Source organism: Episyrphus balteatus, chromosome 4, assembly GCF_945859705.1.
Source record: "Episyrphus balteatus chromosome 4, idEpiBalt1.1, whole genome shotgun sequence".
Lineage (NCBI taxonomy): Eukaryota > Metazoa > Arthropoda > Insecta > Diptera > Syrphidae > Episyrphus > Episyrphus balteatus.
In genome coordinates this window covers 10,715,638-10,734,925 of record NC_079137.1, presented here as the reverse complement: position 1 = coordinate 10,734,925, position 19,288 = coordinate 10,715,638, and the positions used below count along the sequence as shown (strand labels likewise).

Below are 19,288 nucleotides of genomic sequence, written 5' to 3'. Positions count from 1 at the left end.
TTTTTTTAAATATATCCCTAAATTCCCTTTAAATTTTTTTTTATCAAAACTTATCAAAATGTTATTCTTTCCGAATTAAAATCAAACCTCAAGAAATTGAAAACAGAAACCTTTCTCAAGCTTACCTCAAAACATCATTGTTAACAAGCAAGATCCTGCTCTCATTTAACGAAAATGCCCAAAATCCCTTAATAATTACTATAACGATTGTACAATTTCCATACAACAGCAATTATTGCGAGAAGTTATGAGCTTCTGCTTGTCCATATTCCAGTTTTGTTTTGGTATTCAATTTGCATATTTCTGTTGAATAATATGAAATGAAGATGGGAATTGGTGATATAAATATCATGATGCTTGCTACCTTGTCCTTTTGTGCTGGAATGCATATTCACACATCTATATGAAATGTATCTTTATCGTCAACATGTGATCCTTTGCGTGTTTTTTTTTCATTTTCAAAAAAGAAATAACAGAGTTCAAGGAAATTGTGCGGGAATTGGCAGTGGCGGAACACGATTAAAAAATACAAGAAGAATATTTTATATCAACGCGTTTTTAAATTGGGTAACGGTGGTGTATGAGTAACATTCTCTTCTATAAAAAAAAAATCTTAAGTTAATATATAATTTTTCAGCGCCACTGGCCAATATTGTTTGGAATTAGTTATTGAAATATTTTTTTTTTTTTTTGAATATCTTAAATGACATATGAAATAGCCTAGCTGGTTTACTGGTAAGAGACCTTTTAACATTGCAATTGATAGGATAGGAAGCTGCGGTAACAAAACTCCAGGGACAACTATTCATCGAATAACAAGCACAACGATGAAGTTACATCTATTTAATTAGAGACAAAAACCTTTTGAGACTCGAAGCTCACACTGGGGCCTACTATATGGGAGAGATGCCCAAAAGTCAATTTCTTAAAATATAAATTTTACGTTTTTTTTTGTGTTTTTCATTCTCAAAAAAAAATTTAACAAAAATATCAGAGTTCGAGGAATTGTGCGGGAATTGGCAGTGATGGAACAGGATTTATAAAAACAAAATTATAAAAAAGAAAAGAAGGAGGAGGCTTTTCTTGGAAATTTTTGTACTCCACTCACGACATCGTTTTTGAGGGCTTAAAAGAGTAATTAAAAATCAAAAATCTAGAATTTATAAAAAAAAAAACTCAATTTTAAAATTGGTCAACATGGTGTATGAGTAACATTTTCTTCTACTAAAACAAATTTTAGGTTAGGAGTCGCCGCAGTATTTGTAAACCTCAATTTTACAATTTTTGCACAAAACTTCAATAAAAATCTTAAAACTGCTCTAGCAAATAATCGCAGCAACACCTTGTAACCTCAATAAACAATTACCGCGGTTAAATTATTACTTGAAATTACCGCGGTTATAAAATGGCTAGAAACTGGTTATTTTGTAACTGCGGGTAACTTTTCGTAAGGAACAAACCCTAAATTCAATCCAAAGCTCTTACTTACTAAATTATTCTAACTAGCCAGCTGGAGCATTATCTAATGTCCACGTGCTCCACATGACCTTTAATCCAAAGCTCATTTATGGAAACTTTGTATATATTTTTTTTTTTCGGTATTTTAAAAACCTGCTTTCAAAATTGGTTATAAAAACTCCTTTTTTTCAACCTAGGTTTTAAATTAGATTTATTTTTATCAATAACCAACGGCTTATTCAATTTTTCGGTTAATTCATAACCAATTCTAGTTGTAAAGTTCAAAACTAGCTTCAAAATAACTGATTTTACTGGTCAATAAAAAACCACTTATCTTATTTTCTGGTTAAAAATTTACCAATTTTATTAAAAATACCTATAATAAAAAGTGTTATTTAAAATACGTCATCATAAAACTTCCAGATGACGTCTACATAGCTTTTTTTTATTCAAAGAAAATATGTACTTATGTACATTGTACAATGTACATATATGTGCAGTGTATTCATCACTTCCATAATAAATTCTAAACCACTTATTGGTTTTTGACAATTGAGGTATGGTTGGAAGCGTCTTGCTTGTCATCAAGTTATATTAAACCCTCTAGTGACAAATTCATGAACTAATTTGTTTTTAATGTACACTGTATTTTCTAGATGTGGAAGCGGATACCTTAAGAACCAAGTCTCGAAATAAGTTTTGATTTGAAGATATGACTACACAAAAAGGACGTATCCATAACCATTAAGGTACAAAAGTATCAAATCTATTATTTTGAGATTTTCGACAAAAATCTCCTTTATCGAAAAAAGATTGATTTTTCAAAAATTCGTCGATTGAGACATTAAAAAAAGGTCTCTTTTAGTTTTACTCATGAATGAAAAAAATAAGTTTTTTATGGAGTTCCAGTTGCTGAGTTATTTGCAATCGAAGTTATGATTTGCATTCGGTAGCAAAAATCACTAAAAAAGTTTTGGTTTGTTCTCCTAGTAAACAAGCCCCTTCATTTAGGTACAAAAAAATACAAATATATTTTTGAGATTTTCAACAAAAGTTAACCCTTTGCCGAGAAAATGAATTTTCAAAAATTTCCTCCTAATCCATCGAGTGAGACGTCAAAATAGAGGTCTCTTAAAGTTTTATTTATGAATGAAAACATCAAATTTCTATGAGTTCTATTTGCTGAGTTATTTTTTGAGAGATATGAGGCTATTCGCTATCGTGGAACTTTTCACTAACATAACGGTCAATTAGACAAACAAATATGTAAATGTAAGGTACCTTCGTGTACCCAAAACCCCCACCTTTCAATCCGTCACTGCTCATCACTGAGTACCTACGAGTATGTACAAGAAAGAGAATCTTTCTGCAAAAAAAAGCTACAGCTTCAATCATTTGGATAATTTTAATGACGAACCTTATGAGAATACTCTGATGTTTAATATACGATGGATTGTGTTGAATTGAAGTTTCTTTTCCATCAACGAACGTATACACGAGTACGTATGTCGTGTCGTTTGTAAAGGCTTTATGTGTACTTTGTACACAAACGAATGTTCATTTTCAGTTTTTTCCTTTTGAAATTTTAATGCTATTACCTCTGCATGCTGCCGTTCCTATGGGTAGAGAGCTCCTTATTGCGTACATACTTGTATACACAACGAGCAGGTAAATTGCTACAAATTGCTTTCAACCATTTGTATTATTGTATGCCATTGGCATATAGAGTACGAATGGGAAATTGCAACAGAGACACGTTGTAGTTTCACATAATTATAAATTGTTGAATGAGTTCTTTTGAGAACTAATTAACTGGTTGCTCCTCAGTTTTGTTTGATTTGTTGATTTTATAAGATGACTGTGAGTGAGAGAACGAGGCTTTTGTGGTACCACAAGTGGAAACTTTCAGAGGCTTCACAACTTTCTGTGGAAATTATAGTATATTTTGAACGGTTTTTTTGCCTTGAAAACAAGAAAAAAAGAAGGGAAAAAATGGTAGTCTACAAGTTCAAGTATAATTCCACACGAATTGAAATCGAGTAACCTTCAAATCGTGATTCGATTACAAAATTCCATGATCCGTTAATCTACAAATCTAAAGACTTTCATTCGAATTAACTTCAACCTTGCAAAGCTTATGTAAAATTGTTCAACAAACTCCCTCAGCCTCACGGTTTTTTACGTACTCTCAAAAGCCATCAAAAAATTTAATTGAATCTCTAAATTTCACTGAACAAGCCAACAATGGTTGCCTAACAAAAGAAAAGCCTTCATAAATCCCCAACAATCGATGCTAAAAAAAAAACTCTTAATAGATAAAAAGACAAAATAAAAAAAAAGTAAATTCCAATTCACTTAAAATTCAGGAAAAGCCTTCCCCACATAGAAAAGGTTTTTTTTTTTTTTTTTTGTTCTCATCACATCGATGGGATTTTTCTCGCCAATCTAAACACATCCACCACGTAACATCTGTCGTTTCGTGTTTTTTTTTTTTTTTTTTTTTTTTGTTAACAAAAAAAACTTTATGTCAGAAAAAGAAGTTAAAAGACGGCGAATTGAAAACCTATTTCACACTTTATTGATCGGATTTAGAAATTTATTCGGCCCCCATGAAACACGCCTTCTTTGTCGTCGGCATCGTCCTTCGATTTTGATGATGAGGAGTCTTAAAAACCACAGTGAATAAAAATAATAATGAATTCCAAAAATAAAACCACTTCTCTGCAGGAAGGTGAAAATTTATGAATGAATTCCTTTTTGCCAAAGAAAAAGATCGAATAAAACTTTTTTCAAAGTCATTGACGGAAGTCCGTGTGCGATATCCTTTTTTTTTTTTTGCATTCGATTTTTGACTTTGAATCTATATGTTTTCCAATTCTACTACTTTTTTTTATATAAATGGCCTTGCCGGAATAAAAAAAAAAAAGTTATATGAAAAGTGGAAGGAATCCTTTTGTGATTATTACCTTCTTTTGCCTTTGATCGTCCTTGATTTTTCTTAAGGAGAAGATTTTTGAATAAATTAGAAAAAAGAAAAGGATAGGACTGTAAGTGAATTTTTGCTTTAAAACCTTGACTTGATAACCGACATTCTTTTTACTAAAAAATTAAGTTCTGAATTCTTTAAGTAATCTTAAAAAGAGTCCTTCAATATGCTTCTGAAGGGGAAACTTTTCTTCAAATTATGCTTACAAAAGTAGGTACTTACAATGGTTTTGGCTGCCGCGTGTTAAAAATAATGTCTTGAAAGAATATCTCCCATATACAATTTTCAAAGTATCTTTTGATATTTTTTTTTTTAATCATTGTGAACGATTATTTCTGTTGTAACGGGTGTGACACAGTTACTTCATTTTGTTCATGGTTTCTATGCACTAAATAAGATATTTAATAGCTCCTAGTTTTTTCAGTTGGTAATATATTTTTTAAAATTTCACTTTGTTAACCTGGATAAGATGTAACGGGTGTGACGTTAAAAATTGATTATGCCTGGTTCGGTTACTTTTAGAAGCCATATTGACGATTATCGAAAAATTAAAAATGAAACGGGTGTGACATATTTTTGTAACGGGTGTGACATTGTATAAAAAAAAAATATATTTTTATAATATTGTAAACATTGAAGAAAAAATCAATAACTAGAACTCTCAAATAGTGGCTTATTCAAACAATAAATACTTAATTTGGGTCAGAATCTGAGTAATACATAAAATGGACTCAAGATTTTTATTTCAATTTTGGATACAAATTTGCATCGACCGGCAATAAAGTTTAATGCAGGGTTTTTCAAATAATGCTTGCTTTGAAAATCTTAAGAGTGTTAATTTATCTAAAGGCAGGAAGAATCTGTATTAAATTAAGCACCCAATTTTATGTGAAGACATTTTAATTTAAAGTGGATTTTAATTTAAAAATACGTGTAAAGCACTTAGGCCCAATTTATTCACTCTCCATTAAATTTAAAGTCGCCATTTAAAAAGAGGAGATTTTAAAATTCCTATGCGATTTGACAAATTTTAAATTTTTTTATGGCGATTTAAAATATAATAGAGAGTGAATAAAAGATGGGCCTTAAAAACAATACGTTTTCTAATTGAATTTATCAAAATAACTTTGTTTTCAGGTCGGATCAAATAGAATTAAAATGTTAAAAAATTTAATATTTTATGTTTAAAAGTAAATTTTAACTGGTTATTGTTTGTAAGACTGAAAATAAAAGTGATTATTAAGAATCGAATTTTTAATTTTGATAAGGAACATCTTTTCAATTTTTCTTTTAATGAATCTATAAATAATAAAACTTTTTACTGTAAGATAAATACATATAGACCAGTGCCGAAGCCTTCAAAACCATTAAAAAGTAAAAAACAAATCATAGTGGGATGAAACCCATTGGAATAATAGGTGAATTTGATAAAAATGAAGAGTAAAATAAATTACGGGCTAGCCGAGTTCGGGAAGTGGTTGGGTTGAAATTTTAATGGTAAAAAAATGGTATATCTCGATTTTCGGCAAAACTATATGTCCTAGGTTAAAAAGTTATATAGCAAAGTTATAGGTATTGGTCGTTTCTAATCAAAAGTCTTGACTCTGCGTTTATTTTCTCCCTTCCAATAAAATTGAGAACAAATAAACAAAAAACTCAATTTTATTGGCTCATTGCGACAAATCAACTCAAAAATAACAACAAATCATGCTTGTTTGAATGAAAAAAATGCTAGAGAAAAAAAAAAACAAACGAAAAATCTGAATTTGTTTATTAATGACTTCTATGGTGACGACTCTAAAATAATTAAAAAATAATAATAAGATATTTACTGCCCAATTATACAAATCAAAAGATGTAAGTAGAATTTTAAGTTATGGATTTCCTATCATACAGGGTGTCCCAAAAGTTAACGTCGAAACGAAAACGGTAGATAGGGTAGGCGGTGACAGTTATCAGAAAAATAATAAAAAAAAATCGCAGCCATATATTTTGGGAGTTATGGGCATTTGAAAAAAAGTCGAAAAAATTGTCACCCTGTGACGGTTTTTCATGTGCCGTGACTACAAATCTTAATTTTTCTCATTTTTTTCTTTTGTTACGGAACCTTGAATAACCCTGCTATCAAATGCATTTAACAATTTTAACTCAGCTGTATCAGTTTTAAAGAAAATATTACTTTTTTACTAACTTAGTACTAAAAAATTTTACATGACTCTAATTCAATGAGCCGTAGTGTAAAAAAAATGCACTACAATGTTTCGGCAAGTTGCCTTAAAAGTTGATGTGTTCAATTCTCTTTTCAAAATGGTATAACATTGTTGGGAATATTCCATAAATAACCGAGATAAATTTTTTTTCTTAAGAAATCCGACTTTTTTATGAGGTAATTTTTCCATATTATTCAAGTTTTGTACCCTTTCAGAACCTTTTAGAATACAAAAACTTAAATAATATATAATTATCGTAACTTTAGAAGTTCAGCTGCCTCATACATGCTTCCTTCCATTAAGCGAATGAGTTTTTTTTTTTTTTTGCTCAATTTTCCATGGGACTTTTGATTTGAAACGACCTATAATAAATAGATCTACAATTTTTGTATCGAAAGTTTTTCCACATAACCTCAAAATGTATGTGAAAAATTCAAATAACCGAGTTTTTGGTTTTTTATTTTTATCTTTTTAAACAAATAAAATTTTTCTACGAAATTTGGTGAAAACTTACCTTAACTTATTTGATTCAAAATGTTTATTTTTTCAAATAATTTTGACTTAATATCAAAAAAACACCCTTGCTTGAATTGAATTCGAAAAATTTTTTTTGTTATTGTTTACAATTTGGCCTATGTATTAAAATGTACACTTTAATTATTAGGGTGTTTTTTTGATATTATGTCAAAATAAGGTGAAAAAATAAACATTTTGAATCAAATAAATAAAAGTGTATTTGGGATATAATAAGGTAAGTTTTCACCAAATTTCGTAGAAAAATTTTATTTGTTTAAAAAGTTAAAAATAAAAAACCAAAAACTCGGTTATTTGAATTTTTCACATACATTTAAATGTTATGTGGAACCTTTTTATTGCCTACAACTTTGCCATACAACTTTTTAACATAGGACTTGTAGTTTTGCTGGAAATCGAGATAGGGTAAGCGGGGGTACATTTGACACAGGGGCACATTTGACTTTGCGTTTTTCGGTATGATCGTGCCCTTAATTAATAATAGTTTGGATGAAGAAAGAAGCTAAGTTTGATTTAAAAAATTTTTGCGAAATTTCGTAGTCTTTCATTAACTTTTCGCGGAGTACCACGTGTTTTCGTGTTTTCTGTATTTCTGATCTAATTTTTGACCACCGATATGTAAGCGATTTCTGAACCTAATAAAAAAGTTTTTTTTAATGGTGAATCAATATTTTGATAGCACTATGCTTAAAGTTAAGTAAATTAAAACCAGTTTGGTAAAAAAATAGTATTAGTTATTGAAAAAAAAGAAAAACAGTTATGAGGCTCCTTGGGGGCACCTTTGACTTTTGCAATGTGGGCACAGTTCTACCCTGATTTTGGGGATTTATATATTTAATAAATTATTTAAAAATAAATCAACATCGATTAATTTTGATTAAGATTTAAATGGAGAGATTTTTTGAAACATTTTATGGTTTTTTGTTTGTTCTTCTTCTTTTTAGAAAATAAATTTTCTGATTTATTTTTTTCATTATATTGTTTAGTAGATTGTTTGAAACCAAAAATTTATTTTTTTTTTCTTACTAAACAATAAACGAGCAAGATCCGCTGATAGTTTTAAGAATATAATGCACACGATGTGGGGTTTAATCCACTATTGTCAATTGTACCCCTTTTAAAGTCAAATGTGCCCCGGTCTCGGGGCACTTTTGACAAAATGACTTTTTTTAGAAAACATTATTTTTTTTAAATGTTGTAATATTGTAAAACAAAAAAATTTACTCTTAGTATAATCTTGAATAGTCAATAAATCAAATACAAAACAAAACATTGGAAAACATTAACAGTTTTCGAAAATACAGACCTTCAAAAATTAAGTGTCAAATGTACCCCCTTCTCCCCTACACCATTATTTACCATTAAAAACTCAACCCACCCGCTTCCCGAACTCGGCTCGCCCGTAATTTATTTTTCCTTTCATTTTTATCATATTCACCTCCTTTTCCAATGTGTTTCATTCTACTACCTATGATTTTTTTTTTGGTTTCAAAAATTATCGACCGTTATTTATGTATCGAGTCTTATTTGTATTATTTTACCTGATAAAGTTTTTATGTTTTTAAAATTAACCTTTTTTTAACAAATTTAATTTCCACCGCTTAAACAGTTCATTTCACAGCTGGCAGTCACACTTCAAATACAATGGCCCTTAGTAATAGACGCGAATAAAGCGAAACACGATTTTAACAAAAAAAAAATGATTGGTAACAAAACAAGTATCTAACTTCTAAACATAGATTTGGCTATAAATAAGTCGATTTTAAAATCATAGCACTTTTTTAATTTTGGAAGGGCGATGTATGTTTTATTTTTTTTTTTATCGAATTCTTATTTTTTTTTTTTAAGATAATTCTTATTAAAATTAAAAGAAGTTCATTTTATAACAGAGTTTAAAATGATTCAATTTATTTTAATAAGAAATCTTATTGTTTTAACAAGATTTAAAGTGGAAATCATCTTCTTTTTAAGTGCCTTAACTTTTTCCGTGTAATGAATGAACAATCGAAAATAATAATGTGTAAGCCTATCTTCTCTCAACGAGTTTTCTATTTATAAGGTCAAATACCTCGGATTACCTTCACTTTAAAGAGTTGAGTCCATGGAGGTTTTTCATTGTTTTCCCATCTACAGCACTGTTATTCTTTACTGATGCAAACTATATTGAAAAGAACAAAGTGAAAGAATGCATTTCTAATTAAAATCATTCTTCAGTATACTTTTGACAAAAATTTTGAGTTATTAATTTAAAACACATTGTGAATTGTGATGATGGAACAGTCCATAAAAATTCATTCAGTCAGTGCGTTTGCTTTACTCTTTGTCTATATTACATTAGGGTGTCCGTTATTTCCCAAAGTGATGTTTTCAGGGGAGACACCCCCTAGATCGAAAGCTTAGGGCCTAAATAAGGGGGATTTAGCAAAAAAAAAATTACAAATACGAATTTGTATGGGAAATTTTTAACTCATACATAAAATTTTTTTTCTCTCGAGTTAAATCATATTTTTTTTACATGTTTCATAATTCTGGTTTGAAAACAGTTACTTTAAAAGATCTCATTCAAAATTTCCCGTTAAAAATTTTTTTTTATATTTTCGAGAAAAATAAATTTAAACGTATAAAAACGGCAAAAATTTCAAGTAAAAATTTAAAAAAATTAAAATTTTTGATTTATACACAGATTTTTGAATGCAATATTTGAAAAGAATTAAAAACCAATAAAACTGCATAAAAAATTGTGTGATAGCAGGTGTACTTTAAGAGTAATAAAATAAAACGTAAAAGCAAAAACTACGAAAACAGATAATAATTTCAAAAACCGAAATAAAATATAAAAAAAAATTTTAACGGGAAATTTTGAATGAGATCTTTTAAAGTAACTGTTTTAAAACCGGAATTATCAAACATTTAAAAAAAAATATGACTTAACTCGAGAGAAAAAAAATTTTATGTATGAGTTAAAAATTTCCCATACAAATTCGTATGGGGAAAGTATGACCCTAGAGGCACTGGTTAATGACCTCCAAAAATTTTTTTTTGCTAAATCCCCCTTATTTAGGCCCTAAGCTTTCGATCTAGGGGGTGTCTCCCCCGAAAACATCACTTTGTGAAATAACGGACACCCTAATATTACATACACATTTTGAGGTACACTAGGGTGTATGTATACTTTTTTTTTTAAAGTCTACTGACCTTTTCGTTTATTTTTTGGCCCCATATCTAAAGATAGAATTGTGTTTGAATAAATTTTTACTTTTTGTGTTGAAAGAAAAACCTTTTCACGAAAAATTAATTTTTAAAATAGGTCATAATGGGCATCATTTCAAAGGACAATTCATCACAAAGAACACTTCATTAAAGATTAAAAAAAAAAAAAAAAAAAAGTGTCCAATTGTCTTCGCAGTAAGAACAATCAAATTACATAACTGAATTCAATATAAATTTGTTCCAATCTAACCTTGTTTGGACTATTCTGATGATGGATTGGCCATGATGAGTTGTCCTATAATGATAATTATCATTATAGGACAACTCATCATGGCCACACAAGCAATTATAATTGCTGTGTAAATATTTTTAAAAATAATCGCAGAATACCAACTGAATGTTTTTATAGCTACATATATTTTTAAATTATTTATGTATGAAATTTAATTGAGTTTGTTTTTCACAAAAAATCATATTTAACTGTAAATAATAATCGAATATTACTTCAGGTGCTCTTCGAATGCAATTCCTGTATCTTAAAAATTCCATAACAAATAAAAAACACTCATCAAAAGCAATAAATAAAATGAAGTAATAAAATTCTCCATTTCTTTTTACACACACATGATGACCATTTTTGTCTGTAGATACCAACATTTTCCAAGGTTTAACAATAAATTTTCATAAAGATAAATAAATAAAAAAAAAACATATTTCTGTAAATAAAGAAAATATTCAATTAATCCCAATTTGCACTTCTCGTTCAAAAAAGAACACACATTCCCACTTTGTTACAAGAAAGAAAAAAATCCATATTCATATTAAATAAGTTTTTTTCTTTGTATACATTATATATGTAGGTAAGTTTGTTTCGAGTATCAACCAACCAAAAATGTAATAACCATAAACCATAATTCATCAACCTTTTTTGGTGTGTATTTTTTTTTACTTTCTCTACAGCTTTGTTTGGGAAACGCACCCAGAGAGAAAAATATAAAACCCTTACATCCGGGGCCGCACGCACACCGGAAATACTTTATCCACCATATAAACCTACGCATAACAACCCTTTTTCTGTTGAATTCGTTTGAAGGAACACAAAATAAATTTTTAAAAATACCTACAAAAAAGTGCCCTCAAGCTTCCTTATATTCGCAATCATCTTTCATCTTTTTTTCCGATCGTTTACAACTTTCCTTAAAAAAAAAAGGTTTATTGGGATATTGGCAAGCAGCAAAAATAATGACCTCATAATTCTAAAATTTTTTTTCTTTCACTGCTTTTCTCTCTAAAGAAAGAAAACAAAAAAAAAGTAACATGAGAACGGAATATAAATAAAAGAAAATCCATTGCTCTCAAGATAATATGCCGAACGTGATATTTTATTTTACTCGAAACGGATAGCATTTCACCGAATTGATGAAAGATTATCTTTTATTTTTTCTTGTTTGCAGAAAAATTACAGGTTTTTTATTTATATGAGCTACCTATGTTATGAATTCCAACATATGCAGTGTCTTTTATGGGAGAAATTATTTAGTGGAAGACTTGACAGCAGGTCCTTGTTGATGTTCTTGAGGGATTAAAATGTTGACAAAAAAAACAACAGGAATTGGCTTAAAATTTCAAGTTCGCCGCATGTGAATCCATGTCTACGGTCTATCGTCGACTATGATCGTCTTATGTCATCTATCGTCGCACAATGGGGCAAAATCAACCAAAAGAGCTAGACACTTGAGTTTGGAACGAATCCTTACTAATACCAATGTAAGTAAGTAGGTTCATAGCCAAAATTACAATTTTTTTGATTTTCATCAAAAAAGGCTCAGTGATGAAAAGGTGCTAAATAGTTCGTTTAAATTATAAGTAAAATTTCATTTCATTATTGTAAGCCCAAGTGCCTTCGGATTGTGGTTTTATTTTTGAAAAAGCAGATTTTTGCCTTAAAACCGCACAAGCTTTGTTCAATTTGTTCTATTACATTTCTTATAAAAGCCAATTCAGGAGGATGTGCCAAAAAGCTTAAACGTGTACTTTGGATCATTTAATAAAAAAAAATGACTTAATTTGGAAAAAAATAATAAAATTCAACAGTTTATGTACCTACAGTAACATGTTATAGATTTTTGTTAATAACCGGTTCAAAATTAAAAAAAAATTTTTTTTTTAAATTCGAACCAATTTTTTTTTAATTTTGATTTTCGCCTTATTTAGAAAAAAAAAGTTTTTAGACAAGGTCTATCTTTTAATAAAAATTTTTGTTAAAAAAAAAGCATCCTATACAGGGTGTCCCAAAAGTTAACGTCAAAACGAAAACGGTAGATAGGGTAGGTGGTGAAAGTTATCAGAAAAATAATAAAAAAAATCGCAGCCATATATTTTGGGAGTTATGGGCATTTGAAAAAAAGTCGAAAAAATGGTCACCCTGTGACGGTTTTTCATGTGCCGTGACTACAAATCTTAATTTTTCTCATTTTTTTCTTTTGTTACGGAACCTTGAATAACCCTGCTATCAAATGCATTCAAAAATTTTAACTCAGCTGCATCAGTTTTAAGGTAAATATTACTTGTTTGCCCAACTAAGTACTAACAAATTTTACATGACTCTAATTCAATGAGCCGTAGTGTAAAAAAAATGCACTACAATGTTTCGGCAAGTTGCCTTAAAAGTTGGTGTGTTCAATTCTCTTTTCAAAATGGTATAACATTGTTGGGAATATTTCATAAATAACCGGGATAAAATTTTTTTTCTTAAGAAATCCGACTTTTTCATGAGGTAATTTTTCCATGTTATTCAAGTTTTGTACCCTTTCAGAACCTTTCAGAATACAAAAACTTAAATAATGTGGAAAAATTACCTAAAAAAAAGTCGGATTTCCTAAGAAAATAAATTTTATCTCGGTTATTTATGAAATATTCCCAACAATGTCATACTATTTTGAAAAGAGAATTGAACACACCAACTTTTAAGGCAAATTGCCGAAACATTGTAGTGCATTTTTTTTACACTACGGCTCATTGAATTAGAGTCATGTAAAATTGTTTAGTACTAAGTTGGGTAAAAAAGTAATATTTTCTTTAAAACTGATACAGCTGAGTTAAAATTTTTGAATGCATTTGATAGCAGGGTTATTCAAGGTTCCGTTACAAAAGAAAAAAATGAGAAAAATTAAGATTTGTAGTCACAGCACATGAAAAACCGTCACAGGGTGACCATTTTTTCGACTTTTTTTCAAATGCCCATAACTCCCAAAATATATGGCTGCGATTTTTTTTATTATTTTTCTGATAACTGTCACCACCTACCCTATCTACCGTTTTCGTTTCGACGTTAACTTTTGGGACACCCTGTATAATTGTAAATAAAATTTTGAAAAAATTGATTTTTGGATTAAAAAAAAAAATTGTTTTTTCAAAAAATGATTTATAAAAAATTATTTAAAAAAAACGGCTCTAACGATTTTGAAAAAATTTTTTTTCTAAAAATGCTTCTTAATAAAAGAAATAAAAATGCATACTTGTTTTGGGGGCTCAATTTAATTTAAGATGTTGTTTTTATCCTTTGAAAAACGAATTTTAATTTTTTTTTTCAATACACTGAGGGAAAAACCGCAATGTAAAATGTAAGATGTTCAACGTTGATTTAATGTTGAAAAAAAACTAACATGAAACACTTGTTGTTAACAACTTAACTGTCCCCATAGGAACTCATTATAAAACCTTATACGTCCATCATTATTCTCATCAACAACTCTATAAGTCCCATGAAGCACATTGGATTCATATAATTTATTTTTTCCCTTGCCACCAGAGTCCAATGAGTCATATATGATACATACAAATATTTTCATAAAATTGAATTTACTGTCCCCATACAAACTCCTTCAAAATCATCTCTACGTCCAGTACTTTTTTTTTTCAAAAATAAGCATTACTATTTACAAATAATGTAATTAGAATTGGTTTTTTTACCTGAGTAATTGGTAAATATTGTTTAAAAAAGGGTTTAGTTTTATGCTCCTATATGATTCATGGACGTATGATATTTGATTTTCATCGCCACAAGTCCAATGAATCATTATAGGAGCATAAAACTAAACCCTTTTTTAAACAATATTTACCAATTACTCAGGTAAGAAACCAACTCTAATTGCATTATTTGTAAATAGTAATGCTTATTTTTGTAATGAAAATGTGAAAAACTGACATTGATACTGTATAGGCTAAAAAAGTTATGACTTATAAGGGTCAAATGGTCATGGAAATCAGTTTTTCACAAATATCTCGCGACCTATTTCTCGGAGGTCCTCAGAGGGCATTATTCGTCGTAAAACTATATACAATATAATTCTTTGATGCCGGGTACAAAGGGGTTAAGTCAAAAAAATCGATTTTCGGATTTTTATTGGACTTCAGTCAGTTTTTTTTTCTCTTTCGTTTAGTCCTATCGCCATAGCTCTAGCGTATCTCATTCCTTTAGAAATGATATGGTACTAAGGGCGTAAGTTTTAAAAAACACATTTTTGTCATTATTTCGAAAAAAGCTTATATTATGATTGACATTTTTCTAACCTATTTTGTAGCCCTGTTCATGTCCTGCATTTTACAGAAAAAATGAGCTCTTTATCACCAAAGATGGCCGAGCTTGGGAATAACTCGACTTCAGAATGTCCTACGGCAAAAAATAAAGCAATGAATTGTTCGTTACAACATTTTCTATCAATTTAGTGCACAAATAAAAAATGTGTAATATTAAGTCAAAGTCGTTTTTTTGTTAAGCAAACTCTTGCCTTATTATTTTGCAAACGGTGTGAGTATTGGCTAGGAAAATAAAATATTATTGTAGTTCTTTAAATTATCTACAATTTAAAAAAAAAATTAGCTCTCTACGACCCACACGAGCCGAGAAATTAATTTTTTAAAAAAGGTCCAAATGAGCAACGAAAAAACATAAGACAAATTCTCTTATAACAAGAAACAATGAAAACAACCCTCTCACTGAGAACTAGTATTCGAATCATAAACAAGGGACATTTTTTTGAATTTTCGTACGGATTAATGCTTTCTTAAAATTATAATAACTCGGCTCCCGTGGGTCGTAGAAAGCTAATTTTTTTTTTTAAATGTAGATAATTTAAAGGACTACAATAATATTTTATTTTCTTAGCCAATATTCGCACCGTTTGCAAAATAATAAGGCAAGAGTTTGCTAAACAAAAAAACGACTTTGACTTAATATTACTTATTTTTTATTTGTTTCAACAAAAAGATTGTGCACTAAATTGATAGAAAATGTTGTAACGAACAATTCATTGCTTTATTTTTTGCCGTAGGACATTCTGAAGTCGAGTTATTCCCAAAAAACGATATTTTTGGGTGTTTTCGCACCGGTTTTGCATGCGTTCATTTATCAATAGCTCGGCCATCTTTGGTGATAAAGAGCTCATTTTTTTTGTAAAATGCAGGACATGAACAGGGCTACAAAATAGGTTAGAAAAATGTCAATCATAATATAAGCTTTTTTCGAAATAATGACAAAAATGTGTTTTTTAACAACAAGAATTTGACTTTAAATGGCTGCCATTTTATATTTACTCACTCAAATACAATGAAATTACATACAACGATAGAAAATATTATAAGGAAGAGAATGTATGTTTATTTTTTGGTCTGCGATAATCTGGAGCAAAGATATTAGCTTTGAAGTAAAATATCCCAAAAAATGCATTTTTGTGAATAACTCCGCTAAAAAGAATGATCAGGTGGTGAGAAATTGGGTTTAAGTCTTTTAAATATACCCCATCGATCCATGAAATAAAAACAGACAGTGCCTCTTATCGCAAGGTGAGGCCCTTTTTTCCGACGCTTTGACTGGAGTATTTGTTTTTGCATTCATTTTTAATTTTTAAATAAAAAATTAAATTGAAATTAAAGCTTTAAGTCAACAGCAAGAACAAAAACGAAAAGCGATTTTTCTACAGTATTACATTATTTCAAAAAGAATTTTCAAATTTGGTAAGTAATCACATTAATATTTCCAACTTTCTTTTATAAATCAAACCTTGTTATCAATGTAAACAAAGATTTTTCTTGACTTAACACCTTTGGACCAAGTTTATTTTTGAAGGCTAAATGGCTCTAAAGTATTAAGTCAACACAATTTTTTTTAGAAAACGGTCATTTTTTGGTCAACAGCATATGAATATTAAAATAGATCTTATAAATGATGTTTCTGCATCATTACTTTTTAAAAATAATAATATTCAGATTTACAAACAAAAATTGAAACTTCAATTTCATTTTCCTCAAAACTACATTTTCTGACTTAACACCTTTGTACCCGGCGCCAAAGAATTTTCTCTCTAAAATCAACCGTTTCGGGTGTAGAGCGCAGAGAAGATGAACTAGATTGCACTTACATACGAAAAAACACATCTTTTTGGTTTATGTTGCTCAATTTTTGAGGTTCTTATAGAAGTCTCATTTACTTATGATTATTATTTTTATACGGATTCTCTAAAAAAGTGCAAAAATGCACACATTGAGATAAAAAGTAATAAACAAAAAAGAAAAAAAAAAATTGTTTGGAAATTGTGTATGTTCCCTTACTTCTTACCCCTTTCAACAGCCTTGGGTAGTAAAAAATAATTAAAAAAGTATTCATTCTATAGGAAAATTGTGAATTTAAAAAAGAAACATAATATAATTTAATGTCAAAAACGTCCTTGCAAATTTTCTGTAAGATGAGTCGTTTTCGAGGTATTGATTGTACGGAAAGCCGTACAAGACAAAACACATTATCAAGCCTCTTTTAATTACCCTGCATTCAAATTTTGATGCCTCTACTATTAATGGTGTTTTAATTTTCTTATTATGTACCTACCCATACAATAATTGTGGATCGTAGTTAAACAAAAATTCTTCCATATGTTAACTCCTAAAATAAAAAAAAAAATCTTCAAAAAAATTAAAGATTTTTTTATGAAATAACTTTTTTTGCTCAAACATTTTCCAATTTTTTTTGCAGTTTGGGAAAGTATTTCTTCTTTTCCTACACATTCATGAATAAATTATGTTCTATAGCCATATTTTCATATAGCAAACACGTTTTTGGAAACACGTCTTTATGAATCATATATGACTCATGGACTCTAGAAACACGATACAGAAAATATTCTATGAGTCAAATAGGACTCATGTGACGTGGAGTGATGAATCCTTCAAATAAACAAAATAATATAGAACGTAGAGAGGTTTTTTAATCAGATTTTATGGGGACAGTGAAATTGCTTTTAGTAAAATATGTATATGAGTCATATATGATACATGGGAGTCTGTAGGCTTGTGACAAAACATATATTTTGAGTCATATGGGACTCATTGGACAGTTAAGTTGTTAAAATAAAATTGAAATAACGTAAGAAATTTTTTTATTTTTGTGAGATAGCACGTTGGTAAAGCATTTGCCTAGAGGCCCAAGATTTGTAGGTTCGATCCCCAGCGGCTGCCAATTTTTTCTTTTTTTTTTTAATAAATTGATGCTTTTTTTCAAAGTTGAAACAACTTTGATTTAAAGATGTTTTATTACGGCAAACGACTTTAAACTAACTATTTTCTACTTTGATTTTAAAATTTTCGTCTTCAACGCAAAATCATGCCGAAAAATAGTTGAATCCACGTGGTTTTCGTTGATTTTAAGTTGTTTTTTCCCTCAGTGTAAGTTTTTATATAAATATGTACTTTAAAAATTTTATAAAACTTCAACCCTAAAGCAAGTTCGTGCGACTCAGTGCATTTTATTTTTTTTATTATTCAACGTTCAACGGTTTTGTATACCTACGGATGCATGTGCTTGTTTATACGAGTATATTTAGGGATGCAACATCGTTAAAAAAAACATCGATGTTTGAAAACATCGATGTTTTATTTTCAACATCGATGTTAAAAAAACATCGGTTCTATCTTCGATACATCGATGTTTTTCCGATGTTTTTGTTGTTGGACATAAATACGATCTACTGTATCTAAAGAACAAAATTTGTATGTCTCATCTCTCCCAAGAACCTAACTTGAATTCAGTTTTAAGGTACCACAAAACAGAAAAATTTATCAACAAAATGAAACATATTTTCTTAATACGATTTTCGTTTTTATTTATAGTATATAAATACATACTATCAATTCTAAGCAAACGGAGCTCATTATTTCTTACATTGGATTTGCATTGTTTATTTATTTGGTAGAAAGTAATTCAGAAATTGAGTTCAGGAAAAGAAGTTTGGACAGTCTAGTGCCCAGAAGCCTGTTTCTATCCTGGGTGATGGTTGCCCCAGCCTCCGAAAACAAACGTTCCGTAGGAACAGACGTAACTTCGATGGGAAGATATACCATTAGAACCAGTGCAAGTTTTGGAAAAAGAGTTTTCATATCTTGCCAAAACAAAATTGCGTCACTTTTAATTGGTGTAACAGGAGATGAGAGGTACATTTCTACTTCTGTTTCACTCATAGTTGTATTGATTGTCGTTGAAGACGATTTATTTTGTATGTTTTATGAGTTATTTTTGATATTTCCATATATCAAAATCCTAATCATCTGCATCTCTCTCAGACAACAATTTTGAAGCTTTGAACACTAGACAAAAAAGATTGAGTTTGAGAGTTCAAGTTCTGTTATAATGCAAAAAAAGAAAAACGAGTAACAAAATGAACGATGTCGATGTTTTGCAAATTTAGCGTCGATGTATCGGCGATGTATCGGCTTGAGAAACATCGATGTATACATCGATGTTTTTCACAAAAACATCGATGTTTTGAAAACATCGATGTATCGTTTGCATCCCTAAGTATATTTAATTATTCGTTTTCAGAGGATATATCAACTTATCTTC

At 29.4% G+C, this 19,288-nt stretch overlaps 1 protein-coding gene across 1 annotated transcript in view; it reads right to left on the bottom strand.

The window, feature by feature from the left end:
* LOC129919602 (putative uncharacterized protein DDB_G0267840) overlaps positions 1-19,288 on the bottom strand; it is a 105,112-nt gene that overhangs the window by 47,070 nt on the left and 38,754 nt on the right. The window lies entirely within an intron of this gene.